Source organism: Bison bison, unplaced genomic scaffold (assembly GCF_000754665.1).
Source record: "Bison bison bison isolate TAMUID 2011002044 unplaced genomic scaffold, Bison_UMD1.0 scf7180017864382, whole genome shotgun sequence".
NCBI lineage: Eukaryota > Metazoa > Chordata > Mammalia > Artiodactyla > Bovidae > Bison > Bison bison.
In genome coordinates, this window is record NW_011494954.1 from 4,572,364 (window position 1) to 4,597,220 (window position 24,857).

Consider the following 24,857-nt stretch of genomic DNA (forward strand, 5'->3'; position numbering starts at 1 on the left):
AGAGTCGGACACGACTGAAGCGACTTAGCAGCAGCAGCAGCTCAGATGGTAAAGAATCTGCCTGCAATGCTGGAGACCCTGGCTTGATCCTTGGGTGAGGAAGATCTTCTAGAGAAGGGAATGGCTACCCACTCCAGTATCCTTGCCTGGAGAATTCCATGAATAGAGGAGCTTGGGGGTTATTGTCCATGGGGTTGCAAAGAGTCGGACACCACTGAGTGACTATTTACCTTATCTTACCTACCACTTATAACCAAAGACGTATTCTAAAGCGTCAGTTTTAGTTTAAACAGGGTTTCTCAACAGTGTCACTAATAACATTTTGGACTCCTTTGTCAGGTTAATGCAAAGGAATGTAATTCTTATTTTCTCTAGTCCTCTTGAAGGATGTTGCCAAATATCCACCAGGGGGCCGATGTCAACTGCCCCCAGTTGAAAGCCAACAAAGGTTTGTGTCCTTCAGTACTAATCTCTGAGAATATTGAGAACAAGAGAGAAATAGAGTTCAGAGAAAATAGGCAAAGAATTAAATGCACACAAAAATCTTGAAATAATTCAAATTCATAATAAATTCTCTGAAGGAAACAATGGGATACTAAAATGAGAAATAATGGAGTGAAGAGTGCTACTTTATTTTAGGAATGCCACTTTGTTTTTCTTTAAAGTTTGTTTATTTATTCAGCTGTGTCAGGTCCTAAATTGCACATGGGATCTTTCATTGGGGCCGAGGGACTCTCCAGTTGTGATGCATCGGTTTAGTAGCTCTGTGGCATGTGGGACCTTAGTTCCCTGACCAAGGATCAAACCTGAGCCCCTGCATTGCAAGGCAGATTCTTAACTGCTTGGACCACCTGGGAAGTTCTCAAGAGTGCTACTTTAAACAGAGAATATCTAGGTAGGAGTTAGGTAAATGAGGGATTGGAGTTTGGAGTATCTGGTCAAATTATATCTGATACAAGTGTATCTGAGGGAACAGCATTTGTAAAGGCTTTTAAAGAGCAATGAAATGTATGTTTTGTGCTTTGCTATTTTACTTGCCCTTAGTTGCAAAAATGAGAAGGTATTTGTTTTGATGTTTATTCCCTGCCCTCTGCCCCACCCCTCATCCCCATTTGGAGAACCTTCACTATCTGGCCTGATGCATGACTTCAGGGTGTACAGTTCACATCAGGCTGGACACAAGTGGCACTTCCAGAGTTCTGTGCCAAAATTAATGTGATTCAGCTGGGTGTCCACTCTATGGAATGTATAATCTCTCCTGTCTGAGAGGGAGTTGATAGATTTCCCAGTGACATCATCCTTTCTTATAGCCTATTGTTGAGGTATTGTTTGAAGAAAAGTAAGGAATTAAGGATTCTAGATATATAGGGATAAAAGGATAAATGTAAACCAGGGGTTGGCAGGAAGGGTGGGAATCCACGAAAGTTAAAAGTGGGAAAGCTACTGCATTGTCAGTGTGAATTTGCTTCATTTTTAAGGACTGATCCATAGCAAGGACTTGACTCGGTGTCCAAATGAAAGGCAGTTGCCTGTTGTTATCTAGGCAATGAGTCACACCTGCCTTGAAAAGTCACATCATCTGTTTTCCCTTTGTCCTAGAATTCCTTTAGGACAGATAAGTCAAAGAGGAAAAGAGGATGTTGGTTATTAAGCAGGTTGGTGGGAAGACTTTTGGTCTGAGCTAAATTTGCTCCAACTCTGCAATAACATAACATAACTGATACATTTTCAACGCAGGAATTTTTGGAGCAATTACTTTTGTCTTTTGTCTATTTAGTGTCTTAATGATTCATGGAAATATATATATGTATATACACATTTATATATGAGCCCTTTATTGGTTACATTGATACATATTTCAAATATTTTTGCCTATTTGCTGACTTAAATTTTTCATCTCTTTATAGTGTCTTTTGATGCAGAGATGACTTTTTAATAGGTGACAATTTTTGCCAGCAGTATTACTTAATAATGGAAACAGTTTCAAACCTTTTTCAAAATGCTCTCTTCATTGCACAAGTTTCTTTCAAAAAGCAGTTCTCACTCATTTTTGAAATACAGCTTTTACTCTAGGGCCATAGGGAAATGTATACATTAAAAAGTTGTTTTGTTGCAACAGCCACTTATCACCAGAAAGGTTCATAAAATTTAAAAATGTAAAACACTTGTCTTTTTAAAAATAAACCTATAAAACTCCCCTTTTGTCAGACAGTACTTTGCTACAAGGTATCAGGGAAAAGATAGTTTCATGAAATAAAAATTAAACACATTTCTGACATCTTCCAGCATGTAAACTGCAATATTTTGAAATATGCTGACCGTCAGGTAACCCAGGATAGATTGTGGTGCAAACTGAGGACTTGGTGTCAATCCCTACATAAGATGATGGCAAAAATTAATTTCTTTCATTTTTACCATATGAATAGAATTAGAAGCTCCTATGTTCTCTATTTGTTTCTGACAGAGATTGATCATCTTACATAACACTTGAGTACAAGCTCCCATTTTGGAGACCAAAAAGTTAGAGATAAACAGACACCTTGAAATTGACAATTGGAACAATTAATACTAACTGTTTTATTGTTTGCATATTAATCAATTGAATGGATTTTAACAGGTCCATAAATTATTAATAGAAGGCAGATCTCTTTAGATGCTCTAGCCACTAAGCAGATACTAAGGTTTCAATAAATATTTGATCTGATCTTAATTTTTGGCCTAAGGGAAAATGGGAGAGATGAATTTCTACTTTGTAGATGTGGAAAAAGAAACACAATGACTATCACAGAGTCTAGGTCCTAAGATGTTGGGAGAAGAAAGAGAGGAAGAAAAAAGTGTTGAATTAAGTAAACTGATATTTCTTTGCCCCTTTAGTGGGCAGCCTAAACGCAAATTCTGTAATGCATCGAGACAGACCTGTTAATGGTGACTTAACAGTGTGACTGTACAAGAGGGCGAGAACTCGTGTAGAAACGAAAAGTGTCCCAAATCTAAAAACTGCTCTACGGGTCCCCGCCCCCCGCCAAGCCGCTAGATCCTTAGGGAGTCTCAGCGGGGATAGCAGCCTGGGTCTCCGCACCTGGACCCGGCCGCCGCGGCCACGCCCCAGAGGCGGGGCGGGCTCTCCTCGTAGCCCCGCCCCCCGCCCTCCCCGCCCTCCCCGCCCTCCCGCAACTCCCCAGACGCCTGCGGCGACGGTAGAGACACCGGAAGGAGCGGTAGCTGCTGCGGGAAGTGCGGGTGCGGGAGGCGGGGAGCTCCGGGCTAAGCTGCGGAGCGTTTCCGGCGCCCAGGACGCGAAGCCTCCCGTCTCCTAGGGCAGGAGAAGAAAAGAGGAGTTGGTGAAGGTGCGGCCACAGGCCACCGTTGGCCGCGCTGGCGGGGCCCGTGGGGAAGGCCTTGGAGGTGAGCGCGACGCTGCTGGGAGGGGCGCAGGGCCGAAGGGCGCCCGCCTGCAGCCAGGGGCCGATCTGTGTTCTCGCTGCCGCGCACCGGAGCTGTGGCTGCTGTAGCGGCCTCTTTTTCTTGATTCCGGATGGTGGTGAGCGCGCGTGTGGGTAGAAGGCCTAGGCCCCTCCAGTGCTTTGCGCTGATGATTGGTGGCCGCCCCGGTAGGGGTCGGCGGAGGACGCGAGTCAGTCGTAGATTTGAGGAAGGGTTCCCAGGGGGCGCTTCCCTGGAAGGCAGGAGTGTTGGTGAGACGAATCCCTAAGAAGGTCTCCGCTCCTTCCTCGGTCCGCATTCCAGCTTGCCAGCCCCGCACGGTGGGCGCGGAAGACTGGAAGCCCCGCAGCGCGCTGGCTCCGGGGTTCTGGTTTCGCTTTGCGGCGCAGTTGGGGTGATCGGACCCATTCGTGTAGCCGTAGGGGCCCCGTTATTCTTTGTTGTCAGCGGGAAAACCTAGGTGTCGTCGTCCCTGGCATTTTTCTTCGATGCATATTTAATCCCGACTGTTTTGAGAGGTTACGGTAGCCCTTGCTGTCTGTGCATCCGCAGCTTTTGTTTGAGTCAGTTTCCATAATGTGTGGTTTCCCAGACCTTTACTCTTACATATTTACCTACTATGAAATGCTCTTCTTTTGAATAATTGTTGGATGACTCTGGTGCTTTACACTCAAGTATTTTTAGGGGTTACGTTTTCATATAATCAATATAAGGCCAGGAAAATTGGGACAGTGGTGACAACACCGGCAGGCGCGTAGGCTCTAAACTGACGCTGAATTTTACCACAAGGATCCCTAGACTCTTGCTTAATAGATGTATAGAATTGTAGAATTTTTTAGTTTGATCAGATTATTTTTCTTTTAAGGAAAATCTCTTTCAAAATAAAATGAGGCTGTCCTAGTTCGTTTCTGGTTGAAGCAAATGTATCGTCTGGAAAGGTCTGACCAAAGCAAATAAGCTATTTGGTCTGAACATAATATGAATATTGTTAGTGAATTCATGCTGTTAATATAAACATGGGGGAAAATGGGAATCTTATTGAAAGACAATGCTAATCTTAAGAAAAAGTATTAGGAATAAATTGTACGACACCAGGGGCTTTATATTACTTTACTTTGGCAGGATTGAAAAAAATGGACGGTACAAGAAATATTCCAGAAATAAATTATTTGACCTCTTGCCATATGCAAGAGAGATAGTCTGCTTAAGATTGCTTCTTATTTTTGATCTGGTTTAGAGCCAGCTTTCACTTTTCTATCTTTTGTGCTTCTTTATAACCTATTTGTAACCAAAAACATAAATGCATTTAATGGCATTAGATTGTAGTAGATAAGTTATTTTAATCGTTTGAAATGCAGCGTTGTGGAGATAATTTTAACGTTTATGTACTGCTGTTATAATCTTCAGTGACTTTTCAAATATACAATCTTATTTGATCCTCATGCCTGTTCTGAGTTAGGAATTCCAGGAAGTAAAGGCTTTTTCCACAACAGAGACATTTTGAGATTATGGAAGGATTAGAGTTTCTCTAAAGCCTGAAATAATCTTGCTGAAATAACCTTTGATATCAGTTGGAATTCAGCTAGATTTTGGAGCACAGTGAACTGTAACATGTGACAAACTGTGGACTCTTAAAGGAAATGAAGAGCATAAATGGTGAAAGATTTTTGGTGAGAAATGTGAGAAGTAGTCATTTCTAAAAAGTAAAGGAATAAATAGCAGCTTTTTTTAGTGTAGATTTTTTGTTTGACTTTTTTTTTTTTTTATTTGGCTGCTCTGGGTCTTAGTTGTGGCATGTGGCATCTAGTTCCCTGACCAGGGATCAGACTCAGGCCCCCTGCGTTAGGAACTCGGAGTCGTAACCACTGGACTACAGCGAAGTCCTTCGTGTAGTTTTTAAACTTTTCTTTTTAAGTCTGCATGCAATTTCAGGAGCATTTTGATAAGTAGTTGCAAAGAGAATGAGATGAGTACAGTTGGTTTGTCTATAAAAAGCATGAATTTTGTACAATATAGTGTGCGTGTGTGAGCATGTGTGTATCAGGAGAAGTAATACTTAAGAGACAATGCATATGTCAAAATAACTGTTCTTTTCAAAAGTTACTTTAGAATGCCAAGTAGGTCAGGTTCTGTGGGTCTATCAGGGAAAGCCCTCTGGAAAATAAAAAGAGTGAAACACGGTTTCAGCCCTTAGAGTCAGGTTTGTAGTCAGGCTTGGGTAATTTTTTATACAACTATGGTAAGATTGTATACGATATTGTGGTATTATAATCAGATATTTATGGTATCATATTATCATGCTATGGTATTATAATCAGGAATTTAGGTGAGGAAGATATTGTGGTATTATACGATATTGTGGTATTATAATCAGGTATTTATGGTATCGTATTATCATGCTATGGTATTATAATCAGGAATTTAGGTGAGGAAGACATTACTTGTGATTGAATCTTGATGGAGATGATATTTGACATGTGTGAGCTTTGCAGAATTTTCAACAGGAGGACATTTCTAATGAACAGATTATCATGTTCCTGGGAAGGTACAACTTATATTTGAGAAAGGATCAGTAGAGCAGTTTGGCTGATAATAAGTTATGGTTTGTATAAGCTAGTAGTAGATGAAAAAGAGATGAAAAAGACAAATTTCGAAAGCCTTCATTGAAGATGTTTTGTTAGAAGAGGTGTGTGTTTCAGGCTTCCCAGGTGGTGCTTAGTGGTAAAATAAAAAACCCTGCCAATGCAGGAGACTTAAGCTAAGGTTCGATCCCTGGAGGAGGGCACGGCAACCAGCTGCAGTATCCTTGCCTGGAAAATCCCATGGACAGAGGAACCTGGTGAGCTACAGTCCATAGGGTCACAAAGAGTCGGACACGACTGAAGCGACTCAACACACACCCACAGTATGTGGTCCACATGAATGCAGAATGAGCTGTGATTTGGGAAAGGATTGAGACCAAGAGAACACTTGGGCAGCTTTAGGCTAAGCAAGATCTTGATAGTGTCGCTTTTGTAACTCTTACAGTTCCTCTGAAGTGCTATCTTGAAAGCAGACCTGGATATAACGTGAATGCAGGTGAGATGCCAGGAAGCACAAGGGTAAATAGTCAGGAACGGGGAAAAAGCCAGTGATGGGCAACTGGGGGTTTAATCCTGTGGAAATTTTTGTAGAACTGCCTCAGAATTGTCATAGCAACTGAGAGGTAGCTGGGGAGTTTTTCTACCTATTCCCAAGCCTCACTGATTGAGATTGTCCTTCTGTTGTTTAGCTAGGGCTGGGCAAGATCCTGTCTGGCTGGAGAACTTAGAAGCAGAGAAGTGTTGAATTGACGTTGGGAAGCTAGCAGAATATTCTGTGCCAGCTCAAGGTGAGCTGACGGAATGGGGGCCAGATGTCAACAGTGTCTGTCAATAGGCATTCTCATTAAATAATCCAGATGTGAAATGAAAGCCTCAATTTAGGTGGAAACCTAGAAGAAATGTGAGTTGAGAAGTGATTGATCAGAGAAGTGGTAGAATTTGGTAACTGATAGAATACAGAACATGAAGAGGTACTCTAAAAAGGCACTGAGGTTTAAGAGTTAGATAACTTGTGATTGAGGAGGATTGACAGGCACTGACAGTCAAATTAGTTATTTCAGGAGCATAAAAGAATTACAGGGTGTTGGAGAGTGTTGATAAAGTCGAGTGTAGATGACTAGTCATTCAAAAGGGCAAGTAGGGTGGGGAATTGAACAGGGCCACCACCCGCCCTAGATATATAGTGCCTGACCTATACTTGATTAGGCCTTTGTTAAATTAACCTCTAAGTTCCTGGTTCTAGCGCACTCCTGAAATATGTCAATATGGTGAAAATATGGGACTAAATGTGACATGAAGTAATACAGTTTCCTGCAGTTTTTACCTGTAAAATCCTGAAGGAAGAATTGCTATTTTTAGCAGAGGCATTATTTAGATGAATAAATTTTGATTCTTTTTTTAATAATCAACAGTATTCTGATAAAGACAAAAAGTTGACAAGATTCTTAGAATGGTTCTCATTCGAATATGGCAGTTGCCTTTGTTTTTCTATGATTCTACATGTTCTAAAGTAGTTTTAATGTTATATTCGGTTAATATTCCATAATGTTGATAGTCTGTTAATTTAATTAACTTTCCATCTTGCTCAGAAGTGACATAAGGTGAAAATTATCGTCAGCTGGTTTTTGCTTCTGTTCAGTTCAGTTCAGTTCAGTCACTCAGTTGTGTCCGACTCTTTGTGACCCCATGAATCACAGCACGCCAGGCCTCCCTGTCCATCACCAACTCCTGGAGTTCATTCAGACTCATCTCCATTGAGTCGGTGATGCCATCCAGTTATCTCATCCTCTGTCGTCCCCTTCTCCTCCTGCCCCCAATCCCTCCCAGCATCAGGGTCCACTCTAATGAGTCAACTCTTTGCATGAGGTGGCCAAAGTATTGGAGTTTCAGCTTCAGCATCAGTCCTTCCAATGAACACCCAGGACTGATCTCCCTTAGGATGGTCCGGTTGGATCTCCTTGCAGTCCAAGGGACTCTCAAGAGTCTTCTCCAACACCACAGTTCAAAAGCATCAATTCTTCGGTGCTCAGTTTCTTCACAGTCCAACTCTCACATCCATACATGACCACAGGAAAAACCATAGCCTTGACTAGAGCTCTTATACTCATTCATTTTTGTTCTCCATTTCTCTTCCTCTCTCTTCCTCCTCCCCCTAGTGTTTGTCATAATTATTTCAAGTAGATGAGGCTACAGTTGACTATACTTTGCCATTATTGGACAGTTTTTTTTTTTTTCTTTTTTTTTTCTTAATGGCAAATGCTGATTAATGTTTATACATCTCAACTAAGGAATTTTGTTTAAAGCTAGATTGCTAGATTAGAGCTATGTAGTTTGGGTGATTTACTGTGGCAGTGTTAAGTAAGATAAGGTTCTAGAACAGAAATTGCAAGTGGAGAAATCAGGAGATTATATAGTTCTGTTAGTTAGTTAGTTCAGTCGCTCAGTCGTGTCTGACTCTTTGCGACCCCATGAACCACAGCACGCCAGGCCTGCCTGTCCATCACCAACTCCCGAAGTTTACACAAACTCATGTCTGTTGAGTTGGTGATGCCATCCAACCATCTCATCCTCTGTCATCCCCTTGTCCTCTTCCCCTCAATCTTTCCCAGCATCAAGGTCTTTTCAAATGAGTCAGCTCTTCGTATCAGGTGGCCAAAGTATTGGAGTTTCAGCTTCAACATCATTCCTTCCAATGAACAATGAACAGATCAGTCCTGGGTGTTCCCAGGACTGATCTCCTTTAGGATGGACTGGTTGGATGTCCTTGCAGTCCAAGGGACTCTCAAGAGTCTTCTCCAACACCACAGTTCAAAAGCATCAATTCTTCAGAGCTCAGTTTTCTTTATAGTCCAACTCTCACATCCATACATGACTACTGGAAAAACCATAGCCTTGACTAGATGGACCTTTGTTGACAAAGTAATGTCTCTGCTTTTTAATATGCTGTCTAGGTTGGTCATAACTTTCCTTCCAAGGAGTAAGTGTCTTTTAATTTCATGGCTGCAGTCACCATTTGCAGTGATTTTGGAGCCCCCCAAAACAAAGCCAGCCACTGTTTCCACTGTTTCCCCATCTATTTGCCATGAAGTGATGGGACCGGATGCCATGATCTTAGTTTTCTGAATGTTGGGCTTTAAGCCAACTTTTTCACTCTCCTCTTTCACTTTCATCAAGGGGCTCTTTAGTTCTTCTTCACTTTCTGTCATAAAGTGGTGTCATCTGCATATCTCAGGTTATTGATATTTCTCCCAGCAATCTTGATTCCAGCTTGTGCTTCTTCTAACCCAGCATTTCTCACGATGAACTCTGCATATAAGTTGAATAAGCAGGGTGACAATATACAGCCTGGACATCCTCCTTTTCCTATTTGGAACCAGTTTGTTGTTCCATGTCCAGTTCTAACTGTTGCTTCCTGACCTGTATATAGGTTTCTCAAGAAGCAGGTCTGATGGTCTGGTATTCCCATCTCTTTCAGAATTTTCCACAGTTTATTGTGATCCACACAGTCAAAGGCGTCAGTAAATCAGAAATAGATGTTTCTCTGGAACTCTCTTGCTTTTTTAATAATCCAGCGGATGTTGGATCATACAGTTCTCTTAGTAGATTTAATAAGCCTGTCATTAATTAGACCGTTAAGGATCAAAGGGACAGATGTGTGTGTGTGCGTGTTTGTGTGCTAGTTATGTCCAGCTCTTTGCGACCCCAAGGACTGTAGCCTACCCGGCTTCTCTGTCTGTGGAATTTTCCAGGCAAGAACCCACAGGACTGGGTTGCCATGTCTTTCTCCAGGGGATCTTCCTGACCCAGGGATCGAACTGGTGTCTCTTGCATCTCCTGCTTTGGCAGGAGGATTCTTTACCACTTGCACCAGGAAGAGGAAAATTAGATTAATACTAAATTTCTTTTTGTGTTTCACGGTTTGAAGGAAAATTAAGAATGATTAAGGAAAGAGTTATAACACTGTGAGATCTGTGCGAAGATTTTAAAAGAGTTTGTGTTTGCTAGAATATTTGTTTAAAGGACAAGAAACAGTTCTTAAAAGTAAGTCCTTAACAACAGATTTTATAAATTAAAAGTATCCACAAACACTTAGAAGAAATCCAAATCTTTCTGCTTATTATTGTACTCTTTTAATTGATACTTCCATTGTCAATATTTTTGGCTTGCTTTTGTTGGGTAGCAGTTTTCTTCTGTTGTAAATATGAAAAATTAGCTTATTGCAGTTGAAATCATTTCTAAACCTAATATTTAAAATATTACAGTTGAACTAATCAGATTAGTTGTAGTAATGGAACAGTTGTGTAGGCTGAAACTGACAGACAAATCAATTTTTCTGTAGTCAGAGAATATTAGAACTGATTTTGGGCCAAAATGCTGTCCTTTGAAACACCTAACGGTTGGGCTTCAAGCCTCTATGTGTAACAATGATGGGGAATATCCTACTTTCCAGGACTTTTTTGGTTGGGGAGTGGTGGCATATGGTGAGGCTTGTAGGATCTTTGATCCCCAGCCAGGGTTTGAACCAAGGCTTAGGCAGTAAAAGTGCTGCATCCTAATCACTGGACCTCCAGGAACTCCCCTCTAGTCCTCCAGCTTTTGCTTTCTGCTGTCTAACTATTCATACTTGTGGTTTTTCCTGATAAATAGCTAGCATTTATTGAGTGCTTACTGTCACTCTGTTCCAAGTAATTTATATCAGTAAGGCAATGACGCCCCATTCCAGTACTCTTGCCTGGCAAATCCCATGGACAGAGAAGCCTGGTAGGCTGCAGTCCTTGGGGGTCGTGAAGAGTCAGACATGACTGAGTGACTTCCCTTTCACTTTTCACTTTCATGCATTGGGGAAGGAAATGGCAACCCACTCCAGTGTTCTTGCCTGGAGAATCCCAGGGACGGGGGAGCCTGGTGGGCTGCCGTCTCTGGGGTTGCACAGAGTTGGACACGACTGAAGCGACTTAGCAGTAGCATGTTAACATATGTGTTATACCCACAACTTCATAAGGTAGACTTTTGTAATGATGTCAGTTTTATAGATAAGGGAACTAAGGAACAGAGAAGTGACTTAACACTTGTCACAAACCTAGGACATAGTGGAGCTTGGATTAGAATCAGGCCTTTAATTAGGCTTTCTTTGGCAACTTTACTTTTAGCCATAGTGTTGTTTTATCATGATACAATTTTCATATTATTTAAGACTGTGGAAGGCATTTGTATTCTGTAGCTTTTAGTATTCTTCATAAATAATACATTGGAGATATAATCTACTTAGTTTATGAGTACAATAAAACTGGCTACTCTTTTTGTTCTGAAACCTGTTGTTCTGTTGATAAATTGAGCAAGAACTGTACTGTTGTTTCATTCATCTTCTGTAGCATCTAGAATCTAAATACTTGAAACTCTTTTCTGGCCTTACTTTAGACAGTAGACTCTCTGAATCCCAATATAGAATATTATATCCATCCTTGTTAATTTTAGCTCACTTTCCTAAATAAACTTTTTTTGGTAAAATTAGTTTTATAATTAGATTTCACTAGTCTGCCTTCTGTGTCTTTATCCATATTTTTGTTAAAAATATTGAAGAGGTCTGCCATCTGCTGTTACAGACTTTATTCTGGATTCATATTAATCTTCTGTGTAGCTAATAAATTAGCAACTAGTTCTCCTGACATAAATTTTTTTCTCACAGTTTCTTGACTCTGATTCTTTATAAATAGCTGTATGTTTTAGAATAGGCTTGATATTCAATAGCTAAGTTGTGTCCAGTTCTTTGCAACCCCATGGACGACAGCACACCAGGCTTCCCTGTCCTTCACAATCTCCGCTAGTTTGCTCAAACGTGTATCCATTGAGTTGGTGATGCCATCCAACCATCTCATCCTCTGTCACCCCTTCTCCTCCTGCCCTCAATCTTTCCCAGCCTTGGAGTCTTTTCCAGAGTTGGCTCTTTGTATCAGGTGGCCAAAGTGTTAGAGCCTCAGCTTCAGTATCAGTTTTTCCAATGAATATTCAGGGTTGATTCCTTTAGGATTGACTGTATTGATCTCCTTGCTGTCCAAAGGACTCTCAAGAGTATTCTCCAACATTACAGTTTGAAAGCATCAATTCTTTGGTGCCCAGCCTTCTTTATGGCCCAACTCTTACACTTACACGGCTACTAGAAAAACAATAGCTTTGACTATATGGATCTTAGTCAGCAAAAGGATTTCCCTGCTCTTTAAAGTGCTGTCTAGATTTGTCATGGCTTCCCTGGTGGCTCAGATGGTATAGAATTCACCTGCAATGCGGGAGACCTGGGTTCAGTCCCTGGGTTGGAAAGATTCCCTGGAGGAGAGCATGGCAGCCCACTCTAGTATTCTTGCCTGGAAAATCCCCATGGACAGAGGAGCCTGGTGGGCTATAGTCCATGAGGTCACAAAGAGCTGGACACGACAGAGTGATTAAGTGCACACCCTACATTTGTCATACCTTTTCTTCCAAGGAGTATGTGTCTTTTAATTTTGTGTCTGCGGTCACTGTCTGCAGTGATTCTGGAGCCCCAAAATAAAATTTGCCACTTTTTCCCCATCTATTTGCAATGAAGTGATGGGACCAGATGCCATGATCTTGGAATAGGCAAAATGAGGGATTACGGGCAGTTTTTCAATATTAAAAGATTTTCCTTAGGTTATCAACTATTAATATGTCTGATGTATAACAAATATTGATAACACTGGTCCCTATGCTTTTCCAATATTAAAATTTGAATATCTACTGTTCTGTTAGTAGGATGACCAGGTTAGAATTTGGGGCCTGAAACGTGGAGATTGTACTGCTAAAATATCCCCCACTGCCTTAAAAGTAGTATCTTCAGAAGCAGTTTTAAATCTGTGAATGAGCAGTTGAGTCCCTGCCAAAACTGTACATCATACAGAATGAATGCTGTCATTTCAGTCTAGAAGATTTTTCAGTTTTTGCTGTTACCATCTTTATGACTGAGGAGATTTCAGATTGTCTAGATATGGTAGAAAGAGGGAAAAGTTGCCTGATAAAGATGCCACATTGAGGTCAAATTATGGAAAGTTTTAATTTCCACCCGGTTTGATTTTTCTTTTTTTTGCTCTGTAGTGATCCCAACCTTTGATCCACAAGCTTCTAAAGGAGTCTTAGAGTTTTGTGGGTTCTACATCTGTAGACTGAACAAATAGCTTTTTCATGTAGTTATTGTTTTTACTGCTTTCATGTTGCTTGTCTTTTCTGATGTCTAGTTCCTGTCTCCCTTGAACAAACTTTCAGACCAGAATGAAAGCATGCATGCCTTCTTTCTTTTGGTGTACACTTTTAGAGGAAACTGAAGTAGCTGATGACTCCTGTTGTCTTACCCTCCTTAACCTGAATGCTCTACTCTCAATGTTCTTTATCAACAGAAGGAAAAAAGAATGATTTGTTACCATAGTGAATTAACTAAGTAAAGTTAAATAACTAGAATATTAAGGGTCTTCTATTTTGATAATGTCTTTAATTATAGAGAATACTAAATAGCCATGATACAAATGGTTAGCTTTTTTTTTTTTTTACATGTATTAATTCTCATTAAGTTGTTTAAATACCAGAACATTAATTGCAGAACAGAGAGAACTAATCTTTCCCTAGTCCCCTTTTCTTCTTTGCTCTGAGGCAACATTCAGATGTGTACATACAGATAGATACAATGAACTATTGTTATACATGTTTTGTTTTGTTTTTGGTTGAACTTTTCTTTTTCTCTTTTTTTTAATTGAAGTATAGTTGATTTACAATCTTGTATTTGTTTCTGGTGTACAGCAAAGTGATTCTGTTGTACATATACATTCATTTTCATCTTGTTTTCCTTGATAGTTTATTACAAGATAATATAGTTCTCTGTACTATACAGTAGGATCTTGCTTATCTATTTTACATATAGTACTTTGTATCTGCTAATCCCAAACTCCTAATTTATCTCTCTCTCCTGTTTAAAATTTTTTACTTCAGTAGTATCATAGAGAATGTAACATTGTACATCTTCCTTTTTTTCCATTCAACCTTATGTCCTTTAGATCTATGAAAAGTGAAAGTGAAATCGCTCAGTCGTGTCCGACTCTTTGAGGACTGTAGCCCCATGGACTGTAGCCTTTGAAGTTCCTCCATCCATGGAATTTTCCAGGCAAGAGTGCTGGAGTGGGTTGCCTTTTCCTTCTCCAGGGGATCTTCCTAATCCAGGGATCAAACCTGGATCTCCTGCATTGCAAGCAGACGCTTTTACTGTCTGAGCCACCAGGGAAGCTCCTTTAGATCTGTGCATGTTGATAAATTATTCATCCAGTTCATGATGAATAATAACAAGTTAAAGTGTTGTATAATATTCAGTCGTGTGTGTAATCATTCTTGTATTGATGGACTTAAAACATTTTACCATCAAAAGTGAGATTTAAAGAAAAAAGTGAGATTACATACTATCTAGAAAGGAATGAGGAGAATATTTCTATCTTATTGGCAAACATTGGTATTTAGAGGCAACTCTATAGTTTAAATACTTTTATTATTAAGTAAATAAAGCTAAGGGAATTCAGTACCCATATTTAGGGATTAAGAAAATAAAACAGAAACCAATTAGGACATGGGGATTAAAGATAAAAACTGTAATTAATGGAATTGGAAATAGCAAAACAAAAACAGTGGGAAGGATAAAACCCAGAGCTGGTTCTTTACAAGGACCGATGAATTATTAATAGATAGACCTCATATAAGGGGAAAAAAATCGGAGTAAAAATATGCAATATTAAGAATGAGAAAGGAAACATCATAGATAACCCAGATATAGGAGGGATTAATGGAGTCATATTCAAACCTTCCAGAGAAGGCAATGGCACCCCACTCCAGTACTCTTGCCTGGAAAATCCCATGGACGGAGGAGCCTGGTGGGCTGCAGTCCATGGGGTCGCTAAGAGTCGGACACGACTGAGTGACTTCACTTTCACTTTTCACTTTCATGCATTGGAGAAGGAAATGGCAACCCACTCCAGTGTTCTTGCCTGGAAAGTCCCAGGGACGGGGGAGCCTGGTGGGCTGCTGTTTATGGGGTCACACAGAGTCGGACACGACTGAAGTGACTTAGCAGCAGCATTCAAACCTTCAGAATATTACGTGTTATGCCATGATGTCAAAGTTGGAAATTGAGATAAGTGGATAATTTTATAGCAAAATATAAATTAGTAGGATTGATCTAAGAAGTGGAAAACTAGAATTGACCAGTTCTCCATCAGGGATTGAAAAGGCAATTGAAAGCTGATCCTTGAACAAAGCAGCATAGCAGATGGTTTCACAGCTGACTTTCATTTAATTTATAAACAACATATCGTAAGTTTTTAAAAAACTCTATTCTGTGTTACTGAGGATGCAAGACTACTCAGTGCATTCTGTGAAGCGCACATACTTTTATCCGGAATAAAAATACTACTTCCCTGGCAGTCCAGTGATTAGGATTCTGCCCTTCCACTACAGGGTGCACGGGTTCAATTCCTGTTTGGGAACTAAGATCGCACAGGTCCTGCATCTTGGCCAAGAAAAAAAAAAAAAAAAAACTACCAAAAAAGATCAGTCTTGTTTCTAGAAATGCAAAATTTCTAAATAAAATATTAGCTGATAGAATTTAGGTATGAAGTAACTGACTAATTATACATTTTGACTCAATAGGATATATTGCATCAATGCAAAGATCATTAGTATTAAATTTGTTAATATAATAGATAGTATCTTTGGAAGGAATGATGCTAAAGCTGAAACTCCAGTACTTTGGCCACCTCATGCGAAGAGTTGACTCATTGGAAAAGACTCTGATGCTGGGAGGGATTGGGGACAAGAGGAGAAGGGGACGACAGAGGATGAGATGGCTGGATGGCATCACCGACTCGATGGATGTGAGTCTGAGTGAACCCTGGGAGTTGGTGATGGACACGGAGGCCTGGCGTGCTGCGATTCATGGGGTCGAAAAGAGTCGGACACGACTGAGCGACTGAACTGAACTGAACTGAACTGATCAACAAATGAAACAAAGAATATAGTAAGCCATCAGTAGCTGCTGAAAAGGCATTTCATAGAGTTCATTAAGACCATTTCTAACTAATATGATACTGCAAATCAACTAAACTGCAGTTTTTAAATAGACCATTTCAAATTTTTTAAATGTAAGCAAATTAAGAATAGAAATTATAAAAAAGACCCTAAATGGCAAAACATTAATATATATAAGGACCCTGACATAGATGGTCATATCACCTTTATATTCAAATTGCATTTAGAGATTCTAACAGATGCATTAAAACAGTAAAATTAAGTAACTGATATTAATATTGGAACATAAGAGGTAAAGTTACCAGATTTTCTAGTGTGTTTAGAGAGTAGCCAAGGAAGCTGAAATGGAACAGTGAAGGAAGTATGTTAACTATTCTGTATAGAATATTGTAGTCTCTAAATCAGATTAATATAGTATGGGCATAGACAGATCAGTTAGAAAATATGTATAGAAATATGTGCAGATTTAATAAAGGGTAAAGATAATGTTATAATTCAGTAGGAAATGGATTCAGTTCAGTTCATTTGCTAAGTCATGTCTGACTCTTCGAGACCCCATGGACTGCAGCATGCCAGGCCTTACTGTCCATCACCAACTCCTGGAGTTTACTCAAACTCATGTCCATTGAGTCGGTGATCCATCTCATATCATACTCTGTCCAACCATCTCATCCAGCCATCTCATTTTCTGTTGTCTCCTCCTCCCGCCTTCAATCTTTCCCAGCATCAGGGTCTTTTCAAATGAGTCAGCTCTTTGTATCAGGTGGCCAGAAGTATTAGAGTTTCAGCATCAGTCCTTCCAATGAATGCTCAGGACTGATCTTTAGGATGGATTGTATCTCCTTGCAGTCCAAAGGACTCTCAAAAGTCTTCTCCAACACCACAGTACAAAAGCATCAATTCTTCGGCGCTCAGCTTTCTTTATAGTCCAACTCTCACATCCATACATGACCACTGGAAAAACCATAGCCTTGATTAGACAGACCTTTGTTGACAAAGTAATGTCTCTGCTTTTTAATGTGGTATCTAGGTTGGTGATAACTTTCCTTCCAAGGAGCAAGTGTCTTTTAATTTCATGGCTGCAGTCACCATCTGCAGTGATTTAGATTATGTAGTAAATGGCATTGATACAAATGTCTGCCCATCTGGAAGAAAATAAATCTGGGTTCCTGTCTTAAGATAACCTCCTGATAGATTAAAGCCTTGTTTAAAAAAAATTTAAGGCTATTCTGTAGTTTTAGCTCTATAAATTATGGTGAAGGAAACCTTAAGATTAGAAACTCAGAAGCTGTTATAAAATAAGAGATGTGTCTGATTTTATTAAAAATTAATACTTTTAATGATAAAGCATACCAAGAAAGTTAATAATAGTTTTGATTGTAAGATAAGCATAGACTAATGGAATAGCATAGAGCCCAGAAATAATGCACACAGATGTGATCAATTAAAAAAAAAATTCATCTTTATTAAGGTATAATTGACAAAAATTTATATTTTTAAGGTGTATAATGTGGTGGTTTCATATAAATATACATTGTAATTACCACAATCAAGCTATTAGCATTTGTTACTTCACATAGTTAACTTTTTTTTTCCCTTGTCAACCCCTACTCCTTCCCCTCTGGCAGCTGTCTGTTCTCTATTTTTTTGAATCTGTTTCTGTTTTGGTTTTTAGATTACACAGACATGTATTTGTCTTTATCATTCTGATTTACCTTACTTGGCATAATACCCTCTAGGTCCATCCATGTAGTCACAAATGCAAGATTTCATTCTTTTATGGCTGAGTAGTATTCAAGTGTGTGTGTGTGTGTGTCTCACATATTCTTTATCTGTTCTGTTTATGGACTTTAAGGTTGCTTCCATATTTTGGCTGTTACATTAACATTTTTGGCTGTCAGGTTCTGCCTCTTGTAAAGGTTGGCAGTCAAGAGTGGAGTTTTGGGGCTTCCCTGGTGGTCCAGTGGCTAAGAGTCCATGCTCCTAATGCAGGAGGCCTGGGTTTGATCCCTGGTCAGGGAACTAGATCCCACATGCTGCAACTAAGACCCAGTACAGCCAAATAAAATACATACATACATACATACATATATATATATATTTTTTTTTTTTTTTTAAGAAAAGAGAAGAGGTTTGTTTCCTATGGACCTCCATCTCTTCTGTACTCAAGCCATAGTTAGCCTTCAGGGCTACTAGATGTTCTGGGGCACGTTTTCCCTTTGCAGAACCCTTGGCCTGGAGAGCCCAGTGTGGAGCTTAGATCCTTTACTCCTTAGGGAGAAACTCAGCAGTTGTGATTATTCTCCTTTTTGTGGGTTGCCTGCCCAGGTGTGTGGATCTTGACTATATTGCACCTCTGCTCCTTCTATCCATTTCACGGTTCCTTCTTCATGTCTTTAGTACTGAAAAATCTTTTCTGCTTGCCTTCAGGTCATTCTCATCTGTAGTTGCTCTGTAAATGGTTGTGATTCATGCGCAGAGGAGGTGAACTCAAGATCCTGTTTCACTATCTTAGTAAAGTATCCCTGGTCAGATGTTTTTGATGAGTGCCAAGACCATTCAGTGAGGAAAATGGTTTCTTGAAACAGTCTTTTCAAGAAAGGGTATTGGGCAAACTTCATATTCAGAAGCAGAAATACAACATTGAATCTTTACCTTACCCAAACATACAAAAATTAACTTTAGTGGATCAAAGGCATAAACATAAGAACTAAAACACTTAGAAGAAAAGCATAGAGGGGAAACTTTGTGACATTGGATTTGTCAGTGATTTCTTGGATATGACAGTAAAAGCACAGGTCACAAAAGTTAATAGATAAATTGAACTGTATCAAATTAGAAATTATTGTGCATCAAAGGACACAGGCAAGAGAATGAAAAGGCCACCTATGGAATGGGTAAAAATATTTGCAAATCATATATCCAATAAGGAGTTAAATATCCAGAGTATATAAAAGATTCCTACAGTTCAACAACAAAAAAGCAAACAATTAGATTAAAAAAATGACTCAGGTACTTGAATAGACATTTCTCCAAAGAAGATATATAAATAAATGGCTAACAAGCGCCTGAAAAGATGCTCAACATTACTAATTATGGAAATGCAAATCAAAACCACAGTGGGGGGACTTCTTTTGTGGTCTAGTGGCTAAGACTCTTGAACTCCCAATGCAGGGGGCCAGGTTCAATTCCTGGTCAAGGAACTAGATCTCACATGACACATGAGAATTAAAAAGATCTCATGTACCATAACTAAGACCCAGCACAGCCAAGTAAATGAATGAAATATATATATATATATTAAATTTTTAAAAAGAATCATAGTGAGATACCACCACAATTGAATATTAATCAACCTGGGAAAGGAAGGAAGTTCCTTCCCATGCTATAAAATCGATAAATTTTGAGGACATTATGCTAAGTAAAATAAGCAAGACACAAAGAAAATACTGTATTCCACTTGTGAAATACCCTGACTCATCAAAATTGTAGAGACAGAAAGTAAAATGGTGGTTGCCAGTGGTTGGTGGGAGGAGGAGTGGAGAGCTGCTGTGTAATGCTGTAGAGTTTCACTTTGCATTATGAAATGATTTCTGGAGATTGATTGCCCAACAGTGTGAATATACTTAATGCTGCTGAACTGTACATTTAAAAATGATTAGGATAATAAAATTATGTGTTTTTCATAAACTTAATAGGCAAATAAGAGAAGGGAATGACAGAGGCTGAGATGGTTGGATGGCATTACTGACACCAAGGACATGAGTTTGAGCAAGCTCTGGGAGAATGTGAAGGACAGGGGAGCCTGGAGTGCTGCAATGCGTGGGGTTGCAAAGAGTTGGCCACAACTTAGCAGCTGAACAATAATAGATAAATAGTAAGTTTGAAAAAAATGGTTGCAGTATGGAAGACAGGATTCCTTTTACAAGAAGAGGTTATCAGCCCAACTGTAAAAAGGGCAAAAGATTTAAAGAACAGTTAAAGAAAATTAATAAATCTAGAAGGCTATAAAATTCATGAAAAGACACTCAGTTTCGTCTCACAGGTTGTCAAGGTAATGCAAATTAAAGAATCTCATGCTCCACTGACTGGGCAATGCAAATGAAATACTAGTGAAATATGACAACACACCCATCAAATGACAAAAGTTAAAAAAAAACAAAACTAATATCTGTTGCTAGCAGAGAAAATGGTGTTGCTGTGCAGAAAATAGTATTCCCTTATGAGTAGAAATATGAGTTGTTATCACATTTTTGGAAAGTAATCTTGCAAACTCTATTCTTATAAACTGGCCCATGTAATACAAATACAAATATAATGGTACACCCATTGCATTTACATGGATTTTTAAATGACAGAATATGGAAACAAAGGAAATGCCTATTATTAGAAGATTGATTGAGTGCATGTATCCATGTGTGAATGCATTTCACAAATATCCATGAAAATTTTGACTTAAGAGTTTCTTTTTAATATTATCGAAGAAAATAAAACATTACCAATATTATTGATATTATGTGTCTCTATCTATATTTGTATATGATGTATATGGAACTATATTGAAACATACATACAGATTTTATAGTGCAAGTCTGCTGGTGATAAATTCCTTCAGCTTTTGTATGACTAAAGATGTCTTTATTTTGCCTTTGTTTTCGAAAGATGTTTTCCTATGTGTGGAATTCTTAGTTGATGGTGTTCTTTCAGTAAACTCTAAAGATGTTGCTCCTCTGCCTTCTGGCTTATATGTTTCTAGTTTACATTATGGATCTTTTGGGGCTGCTTTTAAGATGTCCTTTCTGTTACTTGTTTTTGATATGCCATGGTATTCTTTGTTCTTATGTTTTGTGTTGCTTCAATTTGGAGGTTTTTGGTTTTCATCAAATTTGGTCTTTCCCACCTGAGTGATGCTCTTGTTTAATTTTCTCAATCTTTATATTTCAATTTGGATAGTTTCTTTTACTGTGTCTTCAAGTTCATTATTTTTTTGCCTTGTCTTATCTGCTCTTAATCTCATCCATCGTATTTTTTCACATTGGTTTTTTATTTTTTGGTTTTTTAACATTTAGAAACTTGATTTTGGTCTTGTCTCCCCTCCCTTCCAGTCTTTCATGTCTCTTATCATTTGTATCCTTGATTCTGTCTGTCTTATTTCTAGATCTCTTTTTTTTCCCTCCCCACTGAGGGTCAGATTTTCCTTCTTTCTGTATTTTAATAGTTTTCTCGGATGCCAGACATTTTGATTTTTACCTTGTTAGAACATCATCTTTGTTCTGGGACACAGTTAATTCTTTTGGAGCAGTTTGACCCGGTAATGCTTGCTTTTGAGCTTTTTGAAGGCAGAACCAAAGTAGTCTTTTCTCTAGGGATGATTTATCCCTTGTACAAAGGCAGTGCCCTTGTGAGTACTCTTATTTTATCCCCTCTGTATTGTGAAATCTTTCAACTCTGGCTATGGAAACACAGACAGACCTGTGGTGGCTTTGAGAATTGTTCTACCTACCCTTTTCCTGTAGTTCTTTTCACTGCTTGGGGTAATTTAGTCACAGGCACGTGCTCATCAGTACCTGGATGAAAGCACAACGGTCACCCTTTAGGAATCTCCAGAGTTGACTGACTTTCTTTTCGGCTCTTTACTTTCTCTTACTCACCTTGCGTGCATGCTCAGTCACTTTAGTCATGTCTGTTTGTGGTCCCGTGGACTGTAACCTGCCAGGCTCCTCTGTCCATGGGATTATGCCAGCAAGAATTTTGGAGTGGGTTGCCATTCCCTCCTCCAAAGGCTCTTCCTGACCCATGGATTGAACCCAGATCTCCTGAGGCTCCTGCATTGGCAGGTAGATTCTTTTTTTTTTTTTTTCAATTGAAGGATATTTGCTTTAGAGAATTTTGTTGTTTTCTGTCAAACCTCAACTTGAATCAGCCATAGGTGTATATATATTTATCCCCTCCCTTTTGAACTTCCCTCCCATCTCCCTCCCCATCCCACCACTCTAGGTTGATACAGAGCCCCTGTTTCAGTTTCTTAGCCATATGGCAAATTCCTGTTGGCTATCTATTTTACATATGGTAATTACTCTTTCCATACACTCACCCTCTCCTCCCCTCTCCCCCTGTCCATAAGTCTATTCTGTGTCTGTTTCTCCATTGTTGCCTTGTAAGTAAATTCTTCAGAACCATTTTCCTAGATTCTGTGTATATATGTGTTAGAATATGATATTTATCTTTCTCTTTCTGACTTACTTAATCCTGTATAATAGATTCTGTGTTCATCCACCTCATTAGAACTGACTGAAGGGCATTCCTTTTTATGGCTGAGTAATATCCCTTTGTGTATATGTACCACGGCTTCTTTATCCATTCATCTGTTGATGGACACCTAGGTTGCTTTCACATTCTATTATAAATATGGCAGGCAGATTCTTTACAAAAGAGCCACCCGAGAAGCCCATTACTCACCTTACGTATATATGTGTTAGTTGTTCAGTTGCGTCCGACTCTTTGCGACCCCATGGACTTTAGCCCGCCAGGCTTCTCTGTCCTTGGGATTCTCCAGGCGAAAATACTGGAGTAGGTTTCCAGTTCTTTCTCTAATTGCTCACCTTGGCCTCCCTGAATTTCCAACTTTGTCTCTTCAGCTCAGAAAGATCACCAAAGTCTGTTTGGGTTTTCTTCTGCTTGTACTATAGACTAGAAGTTCCCTGCAGGCAGTAAATTGGGGCAGTCACCTTGTTTTTATCTTCTTATGGATGGATCAGTGTCCTGCAATGTCTGTTGTCCAGTATCTGTGTCTGAAAAACCATTATTTTATGTATTTTTAAAATTCATTTCTTACTTCAGTTCAGTTCAGTTGCTCAGTCGTGTCCGACTCTTTGTGACCCCATGAACCACAGCACACCAGGCCTCCCTGTCCATCACCAACTCCTGGAGTTTACCCAAACCCATGTCCATTGAGTCGGTAATGCCATACAACCATCTTATCCTTTGTTGTCCCCTTCTCTTCCTGCCCTCAATCTTTCGCAGCATCAGGGTCTTTTCAGATGAATCAGCTCTTCACATCAGGTGGCCAGGTATTGGAGTTTCAGCTTCAACATCAGTCCTACCAATGAACACACAGGACTGATCTCCTTTAGGATGGACTGGTTGGATCTCCTTGCAGTCCAAGGGACTCTCAAGAGTCTTCTCCAGCACCACAGTTCAAAAGCATCAGTTCTTCAGAGCTCAGTTTTCTTTATAGTCCAACTCTCACATCCATACATGACTACTGGAAAAACCATAGCCTTGACTTAAACGGACCTTTCTTGACAAAGTAATGTCTTTGCTTTTTAATATGCTGTCTAGGTTGGTCATAACTTTCCTTCCAAGGAGTAAGTGTCTTTTAATTTCATGGCTGCAGTCACCATCTGCAGTGATTTTGGAGCCCCCCAAAATAAAGTCAGGCACTGTTTCCCCATCTATTTGCCATGAAGTGATGGGACTGGAAGCCATGATCTTAGTTTTCTGAATATTGAGCTTTAAGCCAACTTTTTCACTCTCCTCTTTCACTTTCATCAAGGGGCTCTTTAGTTCTTCTTCACTTTCTACCATAAGGGTGGTGTCATCTGCATATCTGAAGTTATTGATATTTTTCCCAGCAATCTTGATTCCAGCTTGTGCTTCCTCCAGCCCAGCATTTCTCATGATGAACTCTGCATATAAGTTAAATAAGCAGGGTAACAACGTACAGCCTTGACATAGTCCTTTTCCTATTTGGAAACAGTCTGTTGTTCCATGTCCAGTTCTAACTGTTGCTTCCTGACCTGCATACAGGTGTCTCAAGAGGCAGGTCAGGTGGTCTGGTATTCCCATCTGTTTCAGAATTTTCCACAGTTTATTGTGATCCACACAGTCAAAGGCGTTGGCATAGTCAATAAAGCAGAAATAAATGTTTTTCTGGAACTAGAGGATAAATCTGGTGCTTGTTACCCCATTATGGTTGGAAATGGGAGTAATTGGCTAAGAGGGAAAAGATTATTCACCCTCACAAGGAAGTGAGAGGTGGGTGTGAAACCCTCCCCTATATGTAAATTAAAAATGGAAAATATTAGCAATTATTTTAATTTAGTTTTGGGGTTTTTTGGCTGTACCATATATCAGGTGAGATCTTAGTTCCCCAACCAGGGATCCAGAACCATACTCCCTGCCTTAGGAGCTTGGAGTTCTATCCACCTGACTGCCAGGCAAGTCCCAGCAATTATTTCATGCTATGAAAGCAAGGAGCATGGCTTATATGATATTATGTAGTAATGTGATATTTAGAAATCATGACTTAATCAACATTAACTTCACAGTGATTCCTGTTGTATTTTGTAGGTTGTAGTGTAATATTGGATTTATTAAAATGATTTGGTTTGATAGAATATATTTACTAATGTGTTAATATTTCAGCACATTTGTGTTTTAAAATAAATGTACACAATTATAAATGTGCTGATATTAACACATTAGTAGATTTAAGGGACTAGATCTGATAGATAGAGTGCCTGATGAACTATGGACGGAGGTTCATGACATTGTACGGGAGACAGGGATCAAGACCATCCCCATGGAAAAGAAATGCAAAAAGGCGAAATGGCTGTCTGGGGAGGCCTTACAAATAGCTGTGAAAAGAAGAGAAGCGAAAAGCAAAGGAGAAAAGGAAACATATAAGCATCTGAATGCAGAGTTCCAAAGAATGGCAAGAAGAGATAAGAAAGCCTTCCTCAGAGATCAATGCAAAGAAAT

At 39.4% G+C, this 24,857-nt stretch overlaps 1 protein-coding gene across 4 annotated transcripts in view; it reads left to right on the forward strand.

The window, feature by feature from the left end:
- The first annotated feature begins 3,199 nt into the window (after positions 1 to 3,199).
- Positions 3,200 to 24,857, forward strand: part of USP33 (ubiquitin specific peptidase 33) — a 59,348-nt gene continuing 37,690 nt past the window's right edge. For all 4 annotated transcript variants that reach the window (XM_010857593.1, XM_010857594.1, XM_010857595.1 and 1 more), the window contains exon 1: positions 3,200 to 3,405. The gene's annotated coding sequence lies outside the window, so the exon portion shown is untranslated. The remainder of the gene's footprint in view (positions 3,406 to 24,857) is intronic.